Here is a 10,108-nt window from a genome sequence, read left to right on the forward strand (position 1 = left end):
ATCGCTTCCTTATTTTATTTTGTTTTGGTATGCGTTTTAATCAACGAATGTCGCAAACAAGCCTTGGGTATAGTTTTGCGCCATCTTACCTTGAAGGAAAGCTCTCGTTTTCCCGGCCTTATTCCAAAGTTTCCAATTCCAGCAGTGTATGTCTTCGACTCTCGGATGACGGCAAAGGCCATCAGAAACACCAGACAAACTGTCTTGTGATACATCCGTGTTCGTTACGTCAAGTCTGACAGAGTAACTAAAGAACTAGATCTTGCCTACACTTCTCCTTTAATCTACGTGGGAAGCTTTATAAGGTCGAACTCTACTCAAAAACCGTCACCTGGACCAGTCGATAAAAATAAGTGGGCGGTTATATTAACTTATTGTTAAAATTGAATAGAATAGATTGGGACTGAATTGAGAAGGGCACAGCTCACGACATCGGGCCGATCGCAGAGGTAAGACACCTCTGGAAGCAGCTCTACGGTCCACGTAAGATCCGGGAGTACAGCACTTTACAGCCAGATATAATGAGCTCTGAGTCGATTTTGATGAGGGAGAAAAACCTAGAATACCCAGAAAAAATCCCCTCAGTCAGGTTGTGATCGCGGACTCCAACTCAGCCTTCATTTAATGACAGAGGTGGGAGTGATCAATTATCAATACTCCAGCCCAATTCTCAGAGACCGTAAGGTACTCCCTGGTGGTCATCCATCCAAGACTTTAAACCCGACCTAAAGGATATAACTTAGGTAAATCAACGGAAATCGTTTGTTGTTTTTCTTTTGCTCGCAGTACATTCTTGACTAGCCTTATATCCCTTTCGGTGTTTGAGAAGGCTACAAATATTCGGCGGAGCTTCTATAATATACTCAATGGCTCGGTCGTCTCATTGCATTAGTTTTACCATTAGTCTTTGAACTTGTCAATCAACCAAATTTATGTCAACTTTAAAACCACGATATTTAAGTGAAATGTGAACACAAGTACTCGATGTATTAATTGAACTGCAACGTTTATTAATTATTCATTTATTATTAACCTGATCATCAACATTCCTCTTTTCGTCTTCTTAGAAAGCTGTGACAATTTATAGTTCTAAAACTCTTAAAATTGTGCTTTCACCATTTTAAAATTGAATGTCAGAGGTAAATTCTTGTCCATTGAATATCGACTTTAAGTAAGTATCTTCGTTGAATTTTTTTGAATAAACAAAATTGTCCTTGAATATTATTCTAACGCACCCGGTCTACTTTAATTAAACTTAACATTTATAAATTGTTAATTCATTCTTTCCCCTCGTCATCGTCATCATCTTCACGATCATTTCCGTTTTCTTTTTCGAAATCGATGTCTATAATTTTGAGGGTAGTTCTTCCACAAGGTTCAAATGAAACATGATGATGAAATGGTATGGCGGCCGGCACAAGTTGATACGTCCAGGCATAAATTGACAAACTTTGCACGTTTATATATTTTTCAGTCTTAAAAGGCGCGAATCAGAAATAGAATTTTATTACTTATGCGTAGGTGAAGGATTAAGGATTTGTGTTTGAACAACAGGGCAACCGTAACACGTGACAATTATTCAAGATGGCGGCGCCAGCGAAATTTGAAAGTGAAAATAAGCGATTTAAAAATTCAGTTGTTCTAATTTAAACTCTTTTTAAAAAAAATTTCGAACAAATTTGTTTCGAAACATTGTTTCCTTCGGTTTAAAGTTCTTCTATAGCAAGAGCGGACGTTCCCCTTAACCCTTTCACCGCCAAAAATGCGAATTGACACTTGTAAATTTTACTCTGTCTAACGCCAGACGATTTCACTCGTCAACGAGGAAGCCCTCCGGGGTGAAAGATTTAAAAAAAAAGACCTCCTTTGATTTGGTTTACTTTGCAGTCTTCTTAATTAGTGGAGGTGGATTTGGTGTCCGTTAAAACGTGTATAAATCTATTTTGTCAAGCGTTTTTCTGTTGAGCAAAAAAATGCTGTTTATTTAGACCCCAAACCGAGATTTTCTCGGTTTCAGCTGTTGTTATTGTTATGTTGTCTTGCTCTCTTCAGCTCAAAGAAAAAAGAAATGATACGGATTTGTAAGCCTTAAACTAATTTACAAAACAATCCTACTCCGCTATAATATTTAGAACGAATTGCTGCAAAAGACAATGAAACACCCCATGCTTTTCCGTGCCCGAAATAGGGGCATTTAATTGATTTTGTTGCTATCAGAAGTATTAGTTGAAGCTTTTTCTTTTACTGTCAAAATGGCATAACAAAAACCAAAACTGGTAAAATGCAACACGAAAGCTTCCACAGGACAAGCAACCTAAAGTCGTTCCTACGATGAGAGAATAAATTAACGTTTGGCTGTTTCAAATGCTAGAAAGATAAATATTTGTTTGTCTTAGAGGAATTAAGTAGGTGTAAGGTATAAAAGAAAAGATCTTGCGCCGGGTTGTAATTAAGTTTTCACCGACAGCGTCCAGTTTAGGCGGTCTTATTTGTTTCAATTTTCTGTTATGAGAAAAATCGCAATGGAAACATGTGGCTTTCCTAGATTTGTACCAAAATACGCTGTGTCATTGTTGGGAAGCAGTATTGAATTAGATCGAGGTGAGAGCACATGCTCTCAACCAATAAATCTCGAGTTCGATTCGCCCACTCATATGCTCCTCCAAGTACTCTACAAGGGTATAAATGATAGAACACAATGGGACACATAAGCAAGCCATTATCAATTCCTACGGATCTCTCGCGAATAGTTTATCTGACTTAACAGATTAACGTGTGATCAGTCTTAGAAAAAAAATACTATTGTATATCTAAATTGTAAAGAGGTTCTGTTGAAATATAATTATGGAATATCAATGGAGGTAGCATTTTGACTGCATTAGGATTTTCAATGAGGGGAATATGTGGGACATGAATCCTGCTTTTCTATTGGCTATCGCCCTCATGAATTATTTATGACTTCATAGAAGCGGACCAGTGTGATGCGATACGGATATGGATAGAAAATCGTATGAACGCGAATGCATTTCGTGATTTATTATAAGCACGAGTGATTTTTTGAGTCCTCAAAATTGCATTAGCCTACGTATCTGGATACGGCTCGTGCAATTTGTGAACTTTCAAAACGTCACCAGTGACCATAAATCCCGAAATGCACTAGCATTTCCATACGATTTTTTGTTTATTATAAACTCAACAAAATTACTCCATCGCTTTGTTTCCATAGCAACTTCTGTATTGCATTCTGTAACCGATTTATGCATTCGTCATTGACCAATCCGAAGCGGGATATTTTGTTAAGTATATAATAAGATAAGATATACTAAGTACAAATGAAGAACAACTCTTTTGAATAATATAACAGGGATTCTATTTATTGCGTCCTTTTAGGTAGAAATTTTACCAATAAAATAACACATTAAATTACGTCTCGTAGTTTTTGCTGCAGACCAATTAATTAACATCAAATCTAGGACTGAAATTATTTTTGGTCTCTTTGTGGTTCGTCTATACCCTCTCGACTTGATCATTATCTTCGCCACGTGGATCTTCCCAAATATTCTATGTCTTCTGGGTCTGGAATGCCGAACTCCCTTTCAGCTTGACGATGACGTCTCTTGCCTTGTTGTTGTCGCTAAAATGAAATGAAATCATTGCTGAGTTTTATTGTCAAGAAATCAAAAGGCGCGAGGCTGATATTAGGCTGATTTAGCAACAGAACGGGAACGTCAGTGGCGACGTCGCGCGCAGCAAAACTACCAATGAGAATTTAGAAGAAAAGAAAAGAGTGGAAGTCTATTCTATTCTGAATTCTCATTGGTGTTTTTTCTGCGCGCGCCGTCGCCACTGACGTTCCCGTTCTGTTGCTAAATCAGCCTATTAATTTAATTATAAAGTGAAGAAATACATTATATAAAGCTAATACTTCGAAATGCTCTGTCGTCTTCGTCAGGGTTTAAATGAGGAAAGGCAGTGGCTTGCAGTTATTGGCTTTATATAATAAATTCGTTCACTGTTATATAAGCCTTGCTCTTTCTAGCTTTAAAAAATTATATCTGTATGAAAAATAGAGAAGCGGAAGCCGCTTTTGTGTTAAAGGTGAGAGGGAAAGCAAAACTGAAAAGCCTTTTCAAATCCTCATGTCATTTAACAGTCGCTTAAATCAACCGGAAAATAACTGGGTGAAACCGAGGCTTTCCGTTGCTGGAGGCAAATGACAGATTGAATCTGCAAACAAATGATCTTCAAAATTGGAGAGAATTCCTTTCTCTGAAATAATACCAGCATGAAATAATACTATCTGGATCTCGGACATAAATCATGAACAGTTGATCAATTACCTCGCGAGAAATAATCAATGAGAATTTGTTACTTAATCAATGATGACAAAATGATACGATATTTTGCGTGACATTTTCCATTTCCTTGTTCAGCTAAAATAGACAATGTATTTTTTTTTCTCTAAACGGTTTCTCTTTTGCGGTCATTATTTTGCTCTTAAGTGCCCGTAAACAGAACTTGTTGTCCAGTTGAAACGTCATATTTGACATATTAAAGGATATATCTATAAAATGACACCCTACTAATTGTTTGAAATCCTACGTAATCGGTCTTATGTACACTTTCAGCTGTGGCCACTTTGAACTCCTCTTAACTGTGTGACACCCTTCCTTATACTTGTACATAGTCATTGCCATGACTTTAATATCTTCAGTTCCCACGTTCTGCTCCCGTCTGACCTTGTAGCTCAGTCGGTAGAGCAGCGGTGATCAAACCTGAAGGTCGTGGGTTCAATTCCCACCCTGGTCAGAGTTTTTGTCTGTCCTTGTGTGGCCCCAATTCCATTATTAGGGCTAACGCTCGTATGGTTTACATGGGAAGAAAACAGCACTTCACATTACCCTACAATAGTCAATTCTGTGTGACACATCCCTCTCTCCAAACCACTATATTTATTCAAATTGTCAGTAACAATTCCCAGCGGGAGCTCCTGTTCCCAGCAACAACCATAACACTATGATTCACCGTTTATGTTATGTATAATACATAAAGACAGTAAGAAAGGAAAAAAATCTTGTTGAGCACTGCATTTTTTCCACATTATCTATAATATTGAGCTCATTTCACTTTTTACCCCTCGATGTACCTTGAAATTGGCACAATTCTTTTCATTTTCCCACCAAAAATAAACATAAACCAAAAGCCCAATCAACCGAAACCATGCTTGCAATTTTAACCGCATGAAGTAAACCATGATTTGCAATTTCAATTCTTATCCTTACAGGTATTCCATGTTGCTACAGTTGTTCAAAATATTCTTTCAGTTTATATAACCCACCCATGCATCCTTCGAATGCCTATTTTTAACAATAGCAATATCAATTTTTATCAACTACTTGCGTATAATGCACTCAAACGTTATTATCTTCTAAAAATCCAGCCCGGTTGACACTTCTAGGCAAATATAGCACCTGTATCAAACTCAACAAGAGCAGGGTGTACCAAGTGCACTACCCACATGTACGCATTGCGTACCTATTTTATTTTCTGTCTTCTTTTTTTTTGGGTTTTTACATGATTTCTCGTGTAATTTGGTGTAAATAAGAGCTTTCAGAACAATTTTTAGAAGAAACTACACTACTAAATGGACTTGTCCAATACAGAGTGGACTCGCCCTACAGACTCCCGCAATTTTTTTAGTCTGAAAAATTTACGCGTGGTTATTTATAAAAAGGGTAAATGTATCAATTGGTAGATTTGCAGGGAGAATCAATCTCCATTTCCGGGCGCGCAAGCCTGATATCGGTATGGTGGGCGCGCAAGTGGTATTGGTATTGTTCTACACGACCGAGGTATTTTAGGAGTCACGAAGTAGAAACTCGCAAGGAGAACCAAAATTAGCGATTGAAAAATCAAACTTTGAAGCAGATCTAATGAAAATCGAGTTGCCTGGCTCAGAAATTGATTTTGTCCCGACACAAATCAGAAACAGGGGCGACGATTTGTCGACGCAAATCGGAAACAGGGGCGACATGTCTAGTGCATCTCAACTGCCTTTCATACTATCTTAGGTCGAGGCAGATGCAGTGAAAACTATTACTAGTAACAATCAATTAAAATCCGCGTTGTCTTTCTGTTATTCCTCTGTTTAATGGAGGGCTGGGTCACGTGTCCTCAGCAGGAAATTTCCTGAAATTTTTCTATTCCCTGTTTCTTTTTCTTTTAAAATCTTAAAAGAGTACGGCCTCAATCAACCATTTGGAACGGTGCTTATATGGCTTTTACGCACAAAATTAAAGTGTGAGATATTTAACATAATCAAGTAAAGTACTGCTCAACAACTGTTACTTGATTTCATCCACAGAATCGAACGTTGAATCCATTTTGCACAGCACAATAAACAGCACCACAGGAAAGCTCTGCTCAGTAGCTTTCATTTAAATGGTCACACTTAAGGATTTCACCCACAGACTCAAAAGATCGAACCACCTTGTACAGCATAATAAACAGCACCACAGGAAAGTACTGCTCAGTAGCTTTCATTTGAATGGTCACACTTAAGGATTTCACCCACAGACTCAAAAGATAGAACCACCTTGTACAGCATAATAAACAGCACCACATGAAAGTACTGCTCCGTAGCTTTCATTTGAATGGTCACACTTTAGGATTTCACCCACAGACTCAAAAGATAGACCCACCTTGTACAGCATAATAAACAGCACCACATGAAAGTACTGCTCAGTAGGTTTCATTTGAATGGTCACACTTTTGGATTTCACCCACAGACTCAAAAGATAGAGCCACAAAATCAATCGCAAGTGCCTATTCATGCCTCTTAGAAAGATACATTAGATAAAATCTTGAAATCACGAAAAGTCTCTTTGGTGTTACACGTGTATAAGGGTCTATAAGGCTTCGGGGACAAACTTTAAAATTTCGCTCTCATACTGGTGGATATTCAAGTGATCATACCTGAATGTTTCCCTTCTTCCCTCGGGAGCCTTGATTAAACTGGTTTTGACCGTTAGCGTTAATGATGCTATAACACTCTACAACAAGTATGGCGACGATAAAAACCGCGAGCGTACTTTTGTGATCCATGATCTGAATGTAAAGCTTGCCGGCTGCTTCAGATTTTAATTGTCAGATCTTAGAACTACTGCTGTCTTTTATCCGTTGGCCCTGTCCATCCTGAGGGCTAAGTTCCATTAACAGATAAAAAGCTATCACTATTGCAAAACACGCTTTCGGTTATCAAGAAAACAAATTAATTGCTGCATTTCCTGCTGCGAATGCCTAAGTGTTTTAAAACGGAGTAACGCCTTAAAACAAATCCCAACCAAGAGCCATGTTCCAACTTTCTATTCATATCTCAAAGTGCCACTAAGTTTAGATTGCAATGCTTTGAGCCTTCATTCGTGGATAACCAGCATATTTCGTTAAGTACCACCTCCTTGTGTTTATATATTTGACGTCAAACAATACACATCTTTAAAACGCCCGCGGAGGTGTGGCCAAATCTTATCAGTGATGCAACCAAAGCGTTTGCATGCAAACGACCTTTTCTGAAATAAATCACGTTTGGTAATTTTTCCAATGATTCGAGGCAGCACTGGCAATCTTCAAGACGCAGGTACTGTTTTCTTTTATCGTGATTGTATATTGCATTGCTCGTGAAAGATATTTTTTTGTGAAGGCTACCTAAATTTATATTCCTACATTTCCTGCTAATTAAAAATCGCGGAAACAAGCAATCCAATCAAAATTGTCTTTCTGTCAGATTCGGGAAACATCCATAATCATCCTTCAACTCAAAAATAATGTTTTTTTTTATACGTTTTAGATGGGATTTTTGTCAGTTGCATAAAATTCGTTATCATCTCTAAGGTTATTCCATTATGGGTCATTTATTGCGAAATACCAAAAGGTCGTGTAAAAATTAACTTTATTTTAAAAAGAGACGCGGAAAAATGTTGCCTTTTGACGGTGAGAGCATCGTATGTAGACAAAGCCACTTACGATTAATTTTAAAGCATTTTCAATAGATCACACTGGCGCCTAAGTGTACATATGCCATTTTTTTGATGAACGGAACCTTTTGCCAAAAGGAAGATCTCAAGACTTTTTTTTAACCCGGAATGACTACTAATTTTTTTTGTCCTGAAGGATTTGCCTTCCTCTTTGGTTTAAAATGCCACAAGCTTCAAAGATATAGATAGTTAAATCTTCGCTTTTTTTCACTGGGGTCAAGGAACTTGAATGATGAACAAAAATTAATTGCGTGAGTCGCTGGTAAAGTTATTGAATTTGAAGAACAAAAAGGTGCCCGATTATTTGTACTGAGACTAGAAAAAAAGCAAAATGTCTTAGCGAACAAAGAAGTACAGGCGAATTTTGAAAGGAAAGATGGTTCACAAGTGACCACGGGTGTTCATCTCCAGTGGGTTGCAGCACAATTTCTAAAATAGAGTCATTTATTTAACAAGTACTGTTTTGAAATCTTAAGGTTGCTTGATTTTTGTTTTAGATAGAACAGTTATCCGTTCTTATTAAAGCCTGGGATTTTTCCTTTTTTTTTTTTTTTTTTTAAAGAGTACCTTTTATTTGAATTATTCATAAGATTCTATTCAATCAAACAACTGCACTTATTGACAAAAACAAAACGGAAGTTTTAGTCATTTAAAGTTGCAGAAATGCTCTTACTAAAATGCCTTTAAAAGCAAACAAAATGGAACTCTACTCACGACTTTCTTGGGTAGTGAAATATTGACATGTTGAAGGGACTCCCGTGGGGGTCCTTGTTCCCTTAAAAAATTTGCTTCTGTTCCCTTTTTCCCGAAACTACTTCCAAACTTGTTTTCAGCTTTTTGATCCCTAAAATTGTTCATGTTCCCTTGTTCCCTGAGACATTTTGCCTTTGTTCCTTTTTTCCCCAATTATAATTAGCCACGTTCCCTTGTAACCCAAAACCCTTTGGAGACCCTCATACTTGAGAAGAGCCTTCTTTCGCAGTACTTGGGGCTCAGAGGTTAAATACAGTATCTCAATCTCATCGGTGCTTGAAAATGCCAAAAAAAATCATTTACAGTTTTTTATTTGCTATTGAATCAGGAAGAAAGGCTTCGAAGATCATTTTACGACGATAATGTGAGATTTCACGAGACATGATATAAGCATTTAAATTAGAAAAGGCAGCTTCCAAAGCCCTGGGTCCAATATGCATAATCAATATTATTAAGAGTTCTACTTCTCGGTAGCTGAGATAACTAAAGGAAAAAAGGAAAAAGGAAAAATCATTGGCACTGAGGAATTAGGAAGAGGGGCTTCGGCTTCCCATGATAGTATGATATTTCAAAGACTACAGTATAAATGCTTTTTAACTAAATTAAATGGAGTTAGAAAACTCTATGATCCGTTATTTGAAATCTATATTATTAAAAGGCGTTAAGGGCCACATAAATCAATTCCCGCTAAGGGCCTATAATAAGCCACATGCAACCATCGTGTCAACCATGTTTAGGTTAAATCAGTGACCGTGTTTTGAAATAACCTGGCACAGAAAAAGCTGAACTAAAACGAATCATTAAAGTCATTTCCTACCCAGCCCACTATCTTCCGCCCTCATCTCTTTTCCACTTTAAAGCCCTTTAGTTTTCAACAGAAAAGATCAACTGAATTGTAAAAAACTGTAACCCATCGCTCTCTTTCTCTGGTTTTTATGGCTGTGCTCTCATTTGAATACTAAAAGAAGCACTAATTCCAGGCTGTCGGTATCAAGAAAATCAATTGGATAACGAAAGAGGCATTAAAGGATGCCCTAACCCTAACAAATTCGTAATCGGCATAGTGAAGGAATAAGCTTCACCTGCGAAGCAATACTGGATCATGATACTATTAAAAGAGAGAAAACAATCGTGATGCTTGTGTAACATGCCATTTTATAGTACATTTCTTTTCAGTAATCTGCAAAACAACAAAGTAAAATAACCAAATTTGAAGTTTTAACGACAACGACATTTTCTACCTTAATTGCAATGGCCGAAAGCCGCGTTCGTGTCAATCCAGCTCGGATATCGCCCATGTTGTACAACTGATGTGAACAAAA

The 10,108-nt window shown here is 37.4% G+C and overlaps 2 long non-coding RNA genes across 2 annotated transcripts in view; both read right to left on the minus strand.

Annotated features, from left to right (window-relative positions):
- The window catches only part of LOC138023553 (uncharacterized), a 4,128-nt gene extending 3,593 nt beyond the window's left edge, over positions 1–535 (minus strand). The window contains exon 1 of the long non-coding RNA XR_011126710.1: positions 90–535. This is a non-coding gene — a long non-coding RNA (uncharacterized lncRNA). The remainder of the gene's footprint in view (positions 1–89) is intronic.
- A 2,818-nt stretch (positions 536–3,353) lies between these two features.
- LOC138023877 (uncharacterized) lies at positions 3,354–7,191 on the minus strand. Its single transcript, XR_011126811.1, has 2 exons — positions 6,976–7,191; positions 3,354–3,634 (listed from the first exon to the last, which is right to left on the minus strand). It is a non-coding gene; the product is annotated as an uncharacterized lncRNA (long non-coding RNA).
- Positions 7,192–10,108: the final 2,917 nt, after the last annotated feature.

The sequence above is a fragment of the Montipora capricornis genome, chromosome 11 (genome assembly GCF_036669925.1).
Source record: "Montipora capricornis isolate CH-2021 chromosome 11, ASM3666992v2, whole genome shotgun sequence".
Taxonomy (NCBI): domain Eukaryota; kingdom Metazoa; phylum Cnidaria; class Anthozoa; order Scleractinia; family Acroporidae; genus Montipora; species Montipora capricornis.